At 40.8% G+C, this 14,075-nt stretch overlaps 1 protein-coding gene across 3 annotated transcripts in view; it reads left to right on the top strand.

Annotated features, from left to right (window-relative positions):
* Positions 1–14,075, top strand: part of Eip74EF (Ecdysone-induced protein E74) — a 570,400-nt gene that overhangs the window by 547,400 nt on the left and 8,925 nt on the right. The gene's annotated exons all lie outside the window — the stretch shown is intronic.

Genomic DNA, 14,075 nt, shown 5'->3' with positions numbered 1-14,075 from the left:
CTAGTGTTGAATAATTATAAAAATCCTGTTCATTTCCAAATTTTATTTGACGTTTCTTTCTTGTTATTGACAAAGATCCGAAGCAAGGGTGCGAGGAACGACCAAGTCCCTCATACACCTTAGTGCAGACCTCCGGTATTTGCTTTTTGGTGTTTCTTCGTCTTACTTTTAATTTGTTTATTATTTCCTTCATTTATATTCACACATGTACATATTGAATGGATTATTTATATGTACATGAATACGACCAGAGTTCATTGAGATTAATGTTTAACTTTTTGTTTCCTATATACGTTTTAGTTAGAGGTTAGTTAGTATAAATTTGGGTTTCTTCCTGAAAACTCATTCTTCTACTTTCCACCAAAACAAGAAGACTGTTGGGTTTCTTGCGGCTGAATATTTTCCAGCACTTCAGATTACTATTGAATTTTTTGAAAAGAAATATTAGGTAGTTAGTAATTTTTTATTTTACCTGGCAAGATTAAGGCCCTCAGGCCTTCTCTTCCATGTTAGATTTACAATAGGAAAAATTAAGGTGGAAATCAGTACTTAGAAGTCTTGCTATATTTTATTTCAAGTAGTGTTCATTTCAATGCTTGCTTGTCTACCATTAACATCTCTGATAATTCAGATGGTGATTTTGAAATTTTGATGATTGTTCCTCTTCAACCTTTGTTATAATTTCTGGAATCCTAGACGACCTAATTCTTTAACATACGAGGGAACTGTTCTCGTGGAAATTATTTTGAGGTCTACAAGCATTCAACTTGAAGACATACTGGATATGGTGAAAGTTTAAAAAAAATCTTGTTATTTAAATATTTCACACTGTATTCCTTTATATGTCCCTTAATGTCTTTGTTGCTGTATACAGCTTGTAACCGCAATGAAATAGATCTTTAGGATCTTAAATTGTTTGAGTCATGTTCTGGTTTTCAAATGCAGCTCAGATCTGTCTTAGATTAAAATTTGTTAGCCGGATGGAAATCGTGGGGAGAGAAAATTTCGTGTCGATTAACGTGTGTTGATAATACGATATGTCGTTTGGACTGTTATGTTAAATTGAGGAATGAATGAGGCACGAAGAAAGAATGGAGTTGATTATGAAGTTCAAAACGGTATGAGAGAGGAACTTCTATTCCTGTACTGGAAAGATGCCACGCTTTCTCGGGCGTGTTCCAACGAGGAAATAGTGACCAGTGCTCAGCAGGTAAACAAGATATAAACACAATTAGCCTTACATAAGACTGTTGTCATATCAGCGCTGTCATATCAGGCGACGTGCTTCTTACTTCCTGCTAGTGTCGCAGTTACAGTTCGATCTCGACCTTAAACAGATATGCTTTCGTAAGAGAGACCGGAAGTATATTTACGAAAGCATAACACGCACCCTTTTGGCTTTGCGTGCCACGTTTCTAGTCTGCGTTCGGGGTTTGATTAACTTTTCGGGGGTCTCTTGAATATTATGACATGAATCTGGAGGAGAGACTATATTCGATATCGTTACAAGTCAGAAAAATATTTTTAGGTCTCTGCCCCTAGAACCCAAGCTCTATACATCTTCATTGTAGAAAAGTTGCTAGTGTTCATTTTTAAACTGAGGATTTCCATGAACTTAGAGCGACAACAGACTTACGAAAGAATTAAAGTTACACTCAGCTATGCGAGGAATACTGCTTGTTTACGTGCGGTGCTCTGTCATCAGATGCTGGAGCGACTCGTCAGTCTGATACAGTACTCCCTTTCGCTGCATGTTCTGAGAATTTATTTATTTCACTCTTGATCAAAAAGTCGCTAGCCCCTGAACGATCAAAACTCATTCCATTCCTAATTCGCCCTATTGTTTTTGTATTTGTGGCACTATAAAATTCTTGTACTTTCGTTAGCGCAAGGCGCCTGTCGCCACTGTTCTTGGTGCACTGACGTGCCTTCTGCCTTCCCCGTTCTTCTCCACCCACTGCAGTAAACAAACATTAGCGCCGCCTCGCCCAAATGCAGTCGAATTTTCAATAGATAGTACATGCGGGAAAACCCACCATCTGTACAGTTGTACGCATAGAATAAAGCTGGTAAAATAGTTGGAAAATAAACATTGATCTTTTGTTTGATTGGAACTGCTGAAATCTAAAACCGCTTGCACTGAGCAATTCACATTTTTTGCTATTGAACTGAACCGTCGATATGTCCACCTTACGTAACGGTTTTACGCTGGCAGTACGATGTATCTCAGTTGGTACTCTGCTACTCAAACTGTTACCTTCAAATAGGTTTATATCTTCAACAGCAGGAGAAAGAAGAGTGCTGATGAAACTCCTGAGCTGACGAGACAAGATACAGTATTAAGTTTCCAATACGTTCCCTCACATGTAGGGATAGGATACATGGAAAAGAAACAGCTGACCTGCTGGCAGAGAAAGGAACTACAAAACAAATTCAGTACACCTTTGAGACAGATTTATATATATATATATATATATATAAAACACTAGATAAATTATCTTCAGACGCCGTCGCTTCTTCCAGAAAGAAACGGTTGGCAAAATATTAAAAACATTTGGAAGGAGAAAAATCCAGCACGTTAAGTGTAAACTGCGAGTTTTGTGTAGGCTATACCTTGCATTTTATTTAAGCACCTCATGCTGGTAATACGTATGCTAGCCGAAACTACTGTATAATTTATTGTGAAGTGACGTCTATGATGGTGGTATTAACGATCTTTCTTTAAGACCGGAATTATAACGATCTTTCTTTAAGACCGGAATTATTTAGTAAATTACCACCGTCGTTTACAGATGTGATTTCGTGCACAGTGGTGCGGAGACGAGGGGCGACGCGCTGCTTGCGTGTTTTGTCACCCAAGGTCGTTTGTCGTTTGTTCCACATATTATATCTCACTGATGACGTCTGTTGTCACCACAACTGCGAACGTGGCGTTGATAGTTAACCTGTTTCAAAGCTTCCGTTTAATTTGGATAGATTAACGATGTTTCACTACTAAGTTGTTTCTGCGTATGTTTCTGTATTTTTGAACATCTTATTAAGTGATGGTCCAATATAACAGTGGATATCAGTGGATAACAATTCACAAAAAAATATTTGCGAAGGTTCAAAAGGCTTTTTTTTTTACGTGATTCTTGTAACGGTGGCAATAGCCACGGGACCGCGAGTTCATTTGGAATCCGAAATACATGGACGTGGTTGCTTATTTTAAGAATTCCAGAGTGATAATTTCGCAGGTCTGGGTCGAACTGAGCTAAGTCTGACACTCGGACTAGGTTCCCCTATTGAATGATTCTACCGAACCGACTACATGTTATAAGATCCTTGGATTCTCTTTCCGAACATTACATATTACACTGACATACTTTGAACCCTGACGACGAGCATCAGTACACTGCAATGTTGAAAAGTCATTACTAATATCCCCTTACTCATGTCTTTTTTCAAACTGTTCCTCTGACGATTCAGTTAAGATTTCGTATTGCATATTAGTTTTTTGACCTCAACGGAATCATTTTCAACATGCATAGGTCGTGCTAATGTTAATAGTTTCCTTCAGCCGCTTCGAGTTTAGTAGATAACTAATTTCTCTTTTTTAATTTTTATTTTACAAGTGTTTTACGTCGCACCGACACCGGTAGGTGTTATGGCGACGATGGGGCAGGAAAGGGCTAAGCGTGGGAAGGAAGCGTCCGTGGTCTCAAGTTAGGTACAGCCCCAGCATTTGCCTGGTGTGAAAATGGGAAACCACGGAAAATCCTCTTCAGGGCTGCCGACAGTGGGGTTCGAACCCACTATCTTCCGAATACTGGATATTGGCCGCATTTAATGACTGCAGCTATCGAGCTCGGTACAATACAAGATTCTTTCTTGATGACATTATAGTATTTAAGTTACAGGAAACAAAGCTTTCAGCACGAAAATATATACATTTGCATTTAAACTCTTCGGTTGCAGTGTACAAATATGTCGGGTTCGTCAGAATAACCCAATGTATTATTGGTACAATTGAATATGATTTTAGAGCAAAAGAGCTATTAAGATCCTTGAGTGAGCTGTTCTGATTAGTTCATATAAAAAAGTGCACGTAGTTACGACATATTGGCGATAAACAGCTGTTGATTAGTTGAAGTTCCTATTTAGTCATTGGACTCGCATGCTAAATATAAGTAAATATTTGCTACCATCAAAACGAATACCCAATTAATTTAGAGGGATGCTTGGAAGGAGAATTTGTCGAGCTGGCCTTCTGAGCTGGAGTTGGCAGGTTTGATCACGACTCAGTCCGGTGGTATTTGTAGGTGCTCAAATGCGTCAGCCTCGTGTCGGTAGCTTTACAAAATTGCGGCACCTTGGCGTCTCCCAAAACCGTAAAAGTATTTAGTGGGACGTACAACTATTATTATTACTGGAGAAAAAGAATTTTGAGTTAGTAAAAACTTGGCTCAGAACAGACAATTCGTTAATTATTCAGATGTTCAGCCTCGTCTAGGTGTCTTTTTCCCGCGTATGTCGAATTCTACAAAAGCGTGGGTATTGATGGTAGCAGACAGAAGAAATATCTTACTCCTTTATCGAAGTTTATTTTAAAAAAATCAGTATGTGTATTTATTGTAACTGTCTTTTGAAGGCAGTGAAAAACATTTTCTAGATTGGAAAGACAAGTGTGATAGTTAAGAGAGGAGCCCTTGGCCTTGCTTGGTCGAGTAATGTTTAGAGAAGGAGGCAGACAGCTAGCGGGTGACGGGGCGGGCAAGGGTTGGCAGAGAGTGGCAGAGCCTACACCACTAGTTGAGCTGTCGGCGTGCAGGAGCGCTGTGTTCCTTGTTGACCTTCAGCCGGGCTCGGGAAAGTCAGTGTGTCGTTGAACCAGGCCACAAGGCGTTGCGGAACCGCCACGTGATCGCGTCGCGCGCTTGCCAGCCTCCCCTCCCCCCTCTTCGCGTGGGCGATAACAACGAACGGCGCAGTCGCAAAACAAGACCTCGCTAGCGAATTAGGTGAAACACTCGCAATATCCGTGGAAAGGAGATTTCTGTTACTTGCAAGCCTAAGAAGTATATTTTTTACTGCCTTCTTGTACCTGCTAAGTTTATGAGCTAAATGAATATAAATATAAATAACGAATATTAAACTTAAGGACCCTAACACACTAGTATTCTTTTTAACCCTGGATTGGAAACTTTTTTAAGGAAATAAACTGAACACTCCAAATTTTAAACGACAGTTTGCGTGAAGCATTCTGATATCTTACAACAGAAATACACTATAATACTTATGAGAGTACTACTTAAGGAACATTCACGAAATACTTTCAACAACAATACATTCAAAATTGTATTATATTGCTGTGCAATGATTTCCTGTTTTGGTGAAATTATATTGGAGTAAATTTAGTAAAAATGAAATGAAATGGCGTATGGCTTTGAGTGCCGGTGAGTCCGAGGACATGTTCGGCTCACCAGTTGCAGGTCTTTCGATTTGACGTCCGTAGGCAACCTGCGTGTCGTAATTATGATGAAGACAACACATACACCCAGCCCCTGTACCAGCGAAATTAACCAATGATGGTTAACATTCCCGACCCTGCCGGGAATCGAACCAGAGATCCCTGTGCCCAAATGCCAGTACGCTAACCAATTAGCCATGGTAGTCGGATAGTAAATTTAGTGCAGTGTAGCGATATTCAGGAAGGATTATAGACTTTTAATAAGAAGCTTGGAGCTTGAAGCACGCCGTTTCCTGTCACTTAAGCGTATGTTTCATTCTTGACTCTGAATTCGTTAATGCTAACTTTATTTTTGACTGTATAGTGAGACTCGACTACATTGACGATTCTGATTTCAGTGTGGTAACATTCAAATACATGATATAAGTCCTGATATCTTAACACAGGATAGCCTGAGTATGTTGTGAAGTGAGTACGTAAGTGGATCTGGTCTGTCTAGCTATTTCCGCCCGTTCAGAAGGCGAAGTTCAAGGTAAACAGTCGCATCCACTGATAAGGTGTCATTCGCATTGAAGCAGATCTGACCTTGAGACTGTGAAAGAGATAAACAGAGTTGAAAGTTCAGATAAAAATATTTGGCACAAGTCCCTAATAGCAACATCAGTAAATTTCTTGAGCAGATATGTTTCACGGTAGTCTTTTTGGCTACCCGCTTGGCTGTTCTGAGCTATACCTGTGGAGGCGAAGCACTGTGATGTGAATTGTTTATTTTCGATCAAAGCAATTACTTGAGACCACAGTGACAGTCCGATTTTATCCTATTGGGTGCCGACAAATGTTCAGGAAAAACGAAACAAATTTGATTGCCTGTAATACTGTGGCAGCACTATACGGGGATTTCTCACCTGCGTAGCTCATCTCCATCAGGGAATGTACCGGGGAAGAGTTACAATACCGAGACTCAAATCTAGCATGGCTCTGGGTACGTGTGTAAGAATTTAATTTCCCGTCCCATCTTTAATGGACTCTGTGGTTAAGAAGACTGATGGGAAGGTAATGGTAAATCGACGTGTGCTCACTAGCAACAAGCCTGACACATTCCATGAGTAGAGCCCGGATTTTTATGCATTAATAGGTTAGAATGCAAACTTACTAAAACGAGTACCAAGTGCAGTCTACCTTCACAACCACTATGTTATAGGGGTTGCATAAACATTAGGGGTACAGCTTATCAGAACCCCTATAATTTATGTTACTCTTGCTACATTACGGACGAGCGGGTGGCCGACACTTCCTACTAACCAAATTAGTTTTCATGTCTAACCTGTTGCTGCATAAAAATCCGGGCTTTGTTCATGAGATGTCATTCGAGAGTGGATTCTGAAAAATCCTGCTAAAACCGTTAATTTGCTGTTTTAAAATAATATTATAATCTTTGGGTTTGATTAACACTGATGTGCTAAAACAGTGATGACAGTGACAGAAATGAGCCCAGTACGATTTTAATGGGCAATTCAGCTGACTGGATTATGTGAGAATATGAAATCCTTTCACATGTGTATAAATGTCAATAAGGATCCCGATTATTATGCATAAACTCATCAGACGGTAGAAACAGGAAAAATATAGCGATGAGCTGCATTTACCCCACTCTTGAGTGCAAACGACCGTGAAAGTACGCGTTCTAGGATTGGCTGTACCGAGCAGCCAATGGCGGCACAGCAGAGCTCACAGTGCACTTCCGTCAGGCGCGGCGCCAACAAGAAGAGTTCCTTCTCTCGGTGCTAATTTCATTCCAAGAACTACGGCTCGTATAAATCAACTTTAAAAGTCCAAATTCTTCCAGCAGTAATCCACGACACTGCAGAAGGATATATTTATAGAGTGTATGAAAACACGTCCTTATCCCAGTCTTAACGGACCTCAATTATCTTATTTATTTAATGACAACTAAACGCGTCATTCCTACAGCTTCTGACATTCTCCTAAGATAGATATTTTGTTCCTGTAGTTATGTTGAAATTATTATCCATCATATTTACTTTTTCTGAAGCAGTGGTGGTGGACCGTTATGCATATATCATTATCATCTATTAAAAACAGGTTTCACTTGTAACTTAAGAGGTACATGGGGTGTGATTCCGGTTCCTGTCAACCGAAAGGAACTTTGGCGTATGTTTGGAATAACGTCCTAAAATTTCCTTAATATCAGTTGGTACTTTGAAATAATATTTAAAAATCTTCACCTACGTGTAGCTACCGTGCATTGATTATACACCTGCGATCACATGTGAAACATATTCATTGTTAAACTTTCCTTATTTTTATGGACATCACATCCATGCGTCGCCGCAAACTTTCGTTGTGTTCGTGCGACATTAAACCAATAATAATAATAATAATAATTAATAATAATAATAATAATAATAATAATAATAATAATAATAATAATAATTGTCATTTTAGATATACACTAGACCTCTGTCTGCTGAAGCAGTGTGTGCCCTACGCGGTCAACATGACTTTTGAAAATAGCGACTGAATGGTGTGTTTGGTACCATATTGGAAAGTTTTATGACTAATATTCAACGTAAGCTACCTACAGAAAAACAAGACGACACTTTATCAGACCTTATTTTATAGCTTATTTATGATAATGGCTTTCTCTTCCGGGGAACAAATGACGTACAATAAATGCGTGGTGGGTACTATTTTTCGATTAGTTTTTCACCGTCATGTTCTGCCGTACAATAATAGTCTATTCCCGTGATGCAACTACTTCCGTGTAGAGTGCGCATGAGCAGCGAGCAGCCTCCATCCGGGTCCGCCAGCTAGAGAGTGAGTTGAGTGAGTGACCAGCTCAAGGCCAAGTCGTCGAAGACCGCGCTGACTGCGTGCTACTTCCTGTCCTCTGGCTACCGCTGGATTTTGTCATAAGAAATCGATGATGGTTTATGGCCCGCGATGAAGTTTCCTTTAAGTTTGAAGAATAGAAAGTTTATTATTATCATCGGCTACTCAATATAAAACCAGCCCGCGTGGTAGCTTTTATCGTTTCAGCATCAAGTCTATATGGTCTGACACCATATTTTGCCAGTTTTAGTCCGGTTGGTCGAAAAAAATGTTCACTATAGTAGACTGTTGGCCGGCAGGGTAGGAGAGGTGTTGGTGTACAATTCCAAACCTCGGATGGGGACGTTAAGCCTAGAGCAGACCCTTTGGTGCTATTCGACAGGCGTACAATGTGCTGGCACCGGGTTTCCTGCTATCATATATTACGTTTCATTTATTTCATCTCATTAATTCCTCTGATGAGGTTGACGTCAGGAAGGGCATCCGGTCGTAAAACTCGCTACGGAGATTCATCTCACTTCATACCTGAACACTCTTTATGTGGCTAGTTTTTTTCCTGATCTCTTGCTCTAGCCCGGCAAGTCACGTGCACTATTGTCTCAAGATTATGTATCCTGGTTAAGATAACATAAAATTATCTGGCCTAGATAAAGATTTTAGTTCAAGGCTTTCCTGTACTCTACTTATCGCTTTCTAGTCACATCGATGAAGCTGCCAAAGAAATCTTCTTTCATGGAAAGAATGGGGTTAAATAACCCACTATGTTTACTGTGGAGTCGTCGGCGTCCCACCTCCCCCGGTTCTTGTTTACCTCACATTACAAACATATCAGCCTTTCGTAGATCGTTGTCACTAAGCCATCTCAGCCTTATGTACAGCACCTGATTGTCAGATTGATACCAATCTCTGTTGTCTATTCTGTTGTAATCTAAACTGACCTCCTTAACCCAAATCCTCCATCCACGTGTCCTAACTGCAGTAGTGTCTAAGTTCAGGGAATTTGTCACTGAGGGGACTAGGTGTCAACTCCGAGAATTTGTCAAGAAACGGTGGTTTGATCGCCTGAAGGCATGAAGATCGTGGTGCCAGACCTGTCTTAGCAGGATCAAATAGGAATGGCGTGTAAAGTAGCGGACCCTGCACTGTCAGGGCGAAAACGCTAGGAAGAGGTTTGAATGTTTTCGGTTTTCACTGACAATATCTACTCTCAAAATAAGAACGAGAATATTTCCCTGGAACATTATACAGTGGGTTGTCAGAACCTAGAATAGCGCTGTTGAGCTGAAAAACAAAATTTAGAAAATTCAGTAACCAAAATGACCTCGCACGACTTAATGGATATCACCAGGGAATAGAGCGGGGGAGGGGGGGGGGATCACACAGGGCAGTATCAAAATGTAAAAAACCTCGAAGATTGAAGTAATGAACTTCGCTTTTAAGCTCGCGATTTATATACTTCTATGGATGCATTGAGAGCAAACTTGACGGACATACCAGTCAAACGGTTGTGTTTAGTTGAGAAGCAAGAGAATAAAGACATTATTAAATTTTCCATTAGGAAAATCAAAGGATCCGAAATAAGTCTCAATAAAATGTGTGACGGGATGTTAACTAGTTACCGTGCAGGCTATGATGTGAAGTATTGATAGATGATCGTGACACACAGATCCACAGCTTCTGCAACTCTCTTCATACAAATCCATGGCCTGTGCAGCTCTCAAGGTACTGTTGCTAGGTAACATCGCGTCACACATTTTGTTACATGATTTCGTCACACACATTTTCGGATGAAAAAAAAATCCAAGAGAAAGAAAGAACATTTTTTATAATTTGTTTTACGTCGCACTGACACAGATAGGTCTTATGGTGACGATGGGATAGGAAAGGCCTAGGAGTGGGAAGGAAGCGGCCGTGGCTTTAATTAAGGTACAGCCCCAGCATTTGCCTGATGTGAAAATGAGAATCCACGGAAAACCATCTTCAGGGCTGCTGAGAGTGGGGCTCGAACCCACTGTCTCCCGGATGCAAGCTCACTGCTGTGTGCCCCTAACCGCACGGCCAACTCGCCGGTGAAGGAAAGAACAATCGGATTCAATCTCAGCTAGGCTTCTCATGGATTTCATTGTGATTCTAACCCCCAATGCGATAGATTATCGGTGTGAGCAATATAGAGAATTCGTTGAAAACTTGTAGAAAAGTAATATTGAGAGCATTTGCTCATTTCCTCTTTGTTTTCATGTTACATAAACTCATTAGATATTCGTGAAAACAAGAAAACTTAGCGAAAATTGAGAGATAAAGCCTATAATATCTACCAAGGGCTTAATATTTAGTCTGTGAGTTTACGAAGGCAGGGATTTTTATCTTAATGTGGAAATATTCTAGTTATTAGTTTAAAATTCGCGGCGGTTCCCTGGATGGATACAGTTCGCTCGAGCGGCCGCATTTTGTGTGCAATTTTGCTTTGTCAAGCTGATTCGTTTGTCGTAGTGGTTTGCGCGGCATAATGTTTGTGTTTAAATGGCAGACTTATTGCTGCGGTATATGGAAACTGTGTGTGACACTTACTGGCCTACCTGTTTATACTTAGAGACGCATTATGAGGGTTGTCTCTCCGAGAGGGTGACAATTGCAATAATAACGGGAATATGTGTGTTTGAAAGCGAATGAGTAAAAAGGAAAGTCGAGAAAGCAGAGGTAGCGAGCTGGCTGGTCCAGCCGTGTAGCAAGTAGCACGCTAACCTACATGCACGGCCAAGCGGCACGGACTGGTTTCCATTTCCACGCACATAGTGACAGTTCTACAACTTTCCAGCATGTGTTTATCCCACCATTAACTAACGCACTGGTTCCAGTTACCTTGCAACAGAAACCGCCATTTCTAGCATTTCTGTACCCTGTAGAAACATATATGGGAAAATGCAATAATATGTTTCATAATAATAATAATAATAATAATAATAATAATAATAATAATAATAATAATAATAATAATAATACACCTTTGGCTACCGTGTGCGAGCAATTTGATGTGACGTCATTTCGGCTGCCTGCGCGTCAATTTCGACGTTCCGTTTTACTCCACCAAATGGCAGAGAAATCAGAAGTCTACGGTATTATTGGTAAACACCAGATTCATCTGCAGAGATGTCTAACGGACTTCTTTTCCGTCGTCAAAAAATCCGACTCCCTTTACCAGGTTTAAATTATCCACAAAGGGCTCCACCCACCACTATTAGTGATATCGATTTGATTTATGCGGTTTCGACGAATGTTATTAACAGTTTCTGATCTCGCGAGGATGCTCCTGTCACAAAGCACATCTATCGTGCGGACTGAGACGAAATGTTTTGTATTTTCTTACGAGTTTCATGTTCACTATTTAAATATCATACATTTATTTGCTTATTTCAATGCTGTTCAAGAGCACTGATATCTAGGGTTATAGCCGACTGAAAGACATACTGTGAAGATTGAGGAAATGAAAGACTGGAAGATAGGCCTATAGCCTGTTACGGGATCCTGTTTTTGTAATACTGTAATGTAATTTCGAATGTTTAACAGTTCTAAACACTTACCGAAACGTTCATTCAAATATGTTTCGTAAAGTTCGATATAATAGAGAAAAACGTATTTTGCTTGTTATTGTTATTATTACAGTAGTTGAGAACTGACCCTCATTTTATATTCCATTATCTTGCTCTCTTTTGGTTTTTGGACAATTTTTTTTTTATTCTACTTCGCTGCTACATCGCATATAGGCCTATATATTTTTAATAAATGGTTTACTATAAGGCGGAAATGAAAGGTGTATCGGTGTTTTTCTGGCATGGTGTATTTTTTTTATCATAATCATGTTTGTTCCGCCTCGTGAAGCAAGCGGTAGTATCTTTCTTGGGCTGTATCTGTCGTGACTTATCTTTCGATCCAGAGTAATGATTTGGAGGCCTGTCTGTTTTGGAGAGCATCATCTTATAGGTAAAGCGCCGACGGCCATTCGTAATCCTCCGTCGCCCATTAAGCAATAGCTTGTTTGCTGTCCATTCGTATGATTTCTCCCGTCTTCTTACATCCGGGAAGGCTTCCTCTTCAAGCTATTGCCGGAAATGAGACAAGGACCATAGTTTCTTATCCTGATATCAGGTAATAGCATACAGAATTCCGTTCTAATTTACCTCACGTTCCCATTGGATGACTAGTGAAATAAAATCTTTTTTTTTTTTTTTCTCGTCGTCATTGGTGTGAGCATGACAGTCAAGGTCTTGAAGAGAAAGCGCGCTCATTTACCGTATCTAATGCCAGAAGCTTCTTCACCAGTGTGGAATAGAACACTTTCGATGTGTATTGTTGGTGATCCATGTTAACTGGCTGGCACTTCTCCCATGATCGTTTTGTTAGTCGGCGTTACCTTGAGCCTGGCGTCCTCTTTGTCCCCTGGCCGGGTGACGCAGGAGATGCCAATGACCAGGAAACGGACGGGAAGGGCTGACCTTCGCATCGCATCGCGAACACATGCCGTGATGGCGGCTGCTGCAGCGTTACAGCCTTATTCTCTCGGCTCCATTTCCGCCAACGAAACAAATAGCTTTCTCAAGAGCACTGTGAAACCGTACACAACCCGTGTGGAGTCTACAGCTAGACGCCGCTGAAGTGTTTCATTGAGCGTGACACCGTTTCTTCATCTCATCCTAGTGTTCAGCGTTGAAGTTCTGTAATTGCTGGCTAAGAGAATTGTTCGCAATGATCGCCTGCATCTCAGGGAAGTAAATGCAGAAAGGACAGGACGTATCGACAGATGTAAGAAAATACTGCTCTGAAAATTCTGAATAGAGAGACAAAATTGTCTTTGTCTTGATGGCAGAACGTCATCGTGGAGCTTGTTTGTGTGGCATATTACTTAAAATGGTAGCAGCAAACTGTAAAAGTTTCTTAACTGGTGATCGGGCCTCTGAAAACCCGGATCCTTGGCTGAATGGTCAACGTAATGGCCTTCGGTTCAGAGGGCACCGGGTTCGATTCTCAGCCGGGCAGGGGGTTTAACTGCGAATGGTTTCTCTCTCTCTCGCTCGGGGGCTGGGTGTTTTTGTTTGTCTTAATAGACTTCTCTGGATGTATATACAACTCACCGCACTACCAAGCTCTGCAGAAACACGCCGGAAAACTGAGCTAAGTCCATATGAAGTAACGACCCCAATAAATTAAACAAAAATCCGTGAAGAAGACTTTGTAATGAAAATGTCCGATTTTTGTCCACGGAATCTTTATTACTTCATTTATCCTTTTGGTGCTCTTAAATATTCGTTTTAGGAGGTAGCATTAAATTATATGTACCAGTACCGTATACCATCTGCGTATCACAATTAGTTTAGCGCTCGCCTTCTGAAACTTGGCATAATCGGTCGGCATTTACTATGAATAAGTGCTAAGAGTCCGGCTCCATGGCTAAATGGTTAGCGTGGTGGCCTTTGGTCACAGGATTCCCGGATTCGATTCCCGGCAGGGTCAGGAATTTTAACCATCATTGGTTAATTTTGGCTGGCACGAGGGCTGTGTGTATGTGTTGTCTTCACCACCACCACGACGCGCAGGTCGCCTACGGGAGTCAAGTCAAAAGACCTGCACCTGGCGAGCCGAACTTGTCCTCGGACACTCCCGGCACTAAAAGCCATACGCCATTTCCATAAGTGCTAGAGACCCATGTCAGTTCTAGTACATTAATTTTCCCCTCTCCAGAGAACAGAGACAGAACAGTCTCTAAACATAGCATGGGCAT

Source organism: Anabrus simplex, chromosome 3 (assembly GCF_040414725.1).
Source record: "Anabrus simplex isolate iqAnaSimp1 chromosome 3, ASM4041472v1, whole genome shotgun sequence".
NCBI classification, from domain to species: domain Eukaryota; kingdom Metazoa; phylum Arthropoda; class Insecta; order Orthoptera; family Tettigoniidae; genus Anabrus; species Anabrus simplex.
The sequence above is the reverse complement of the archived record's forward strand: the minus strand, read 5'-3'. Positions and strand labels throughout refer to the sequence as shown.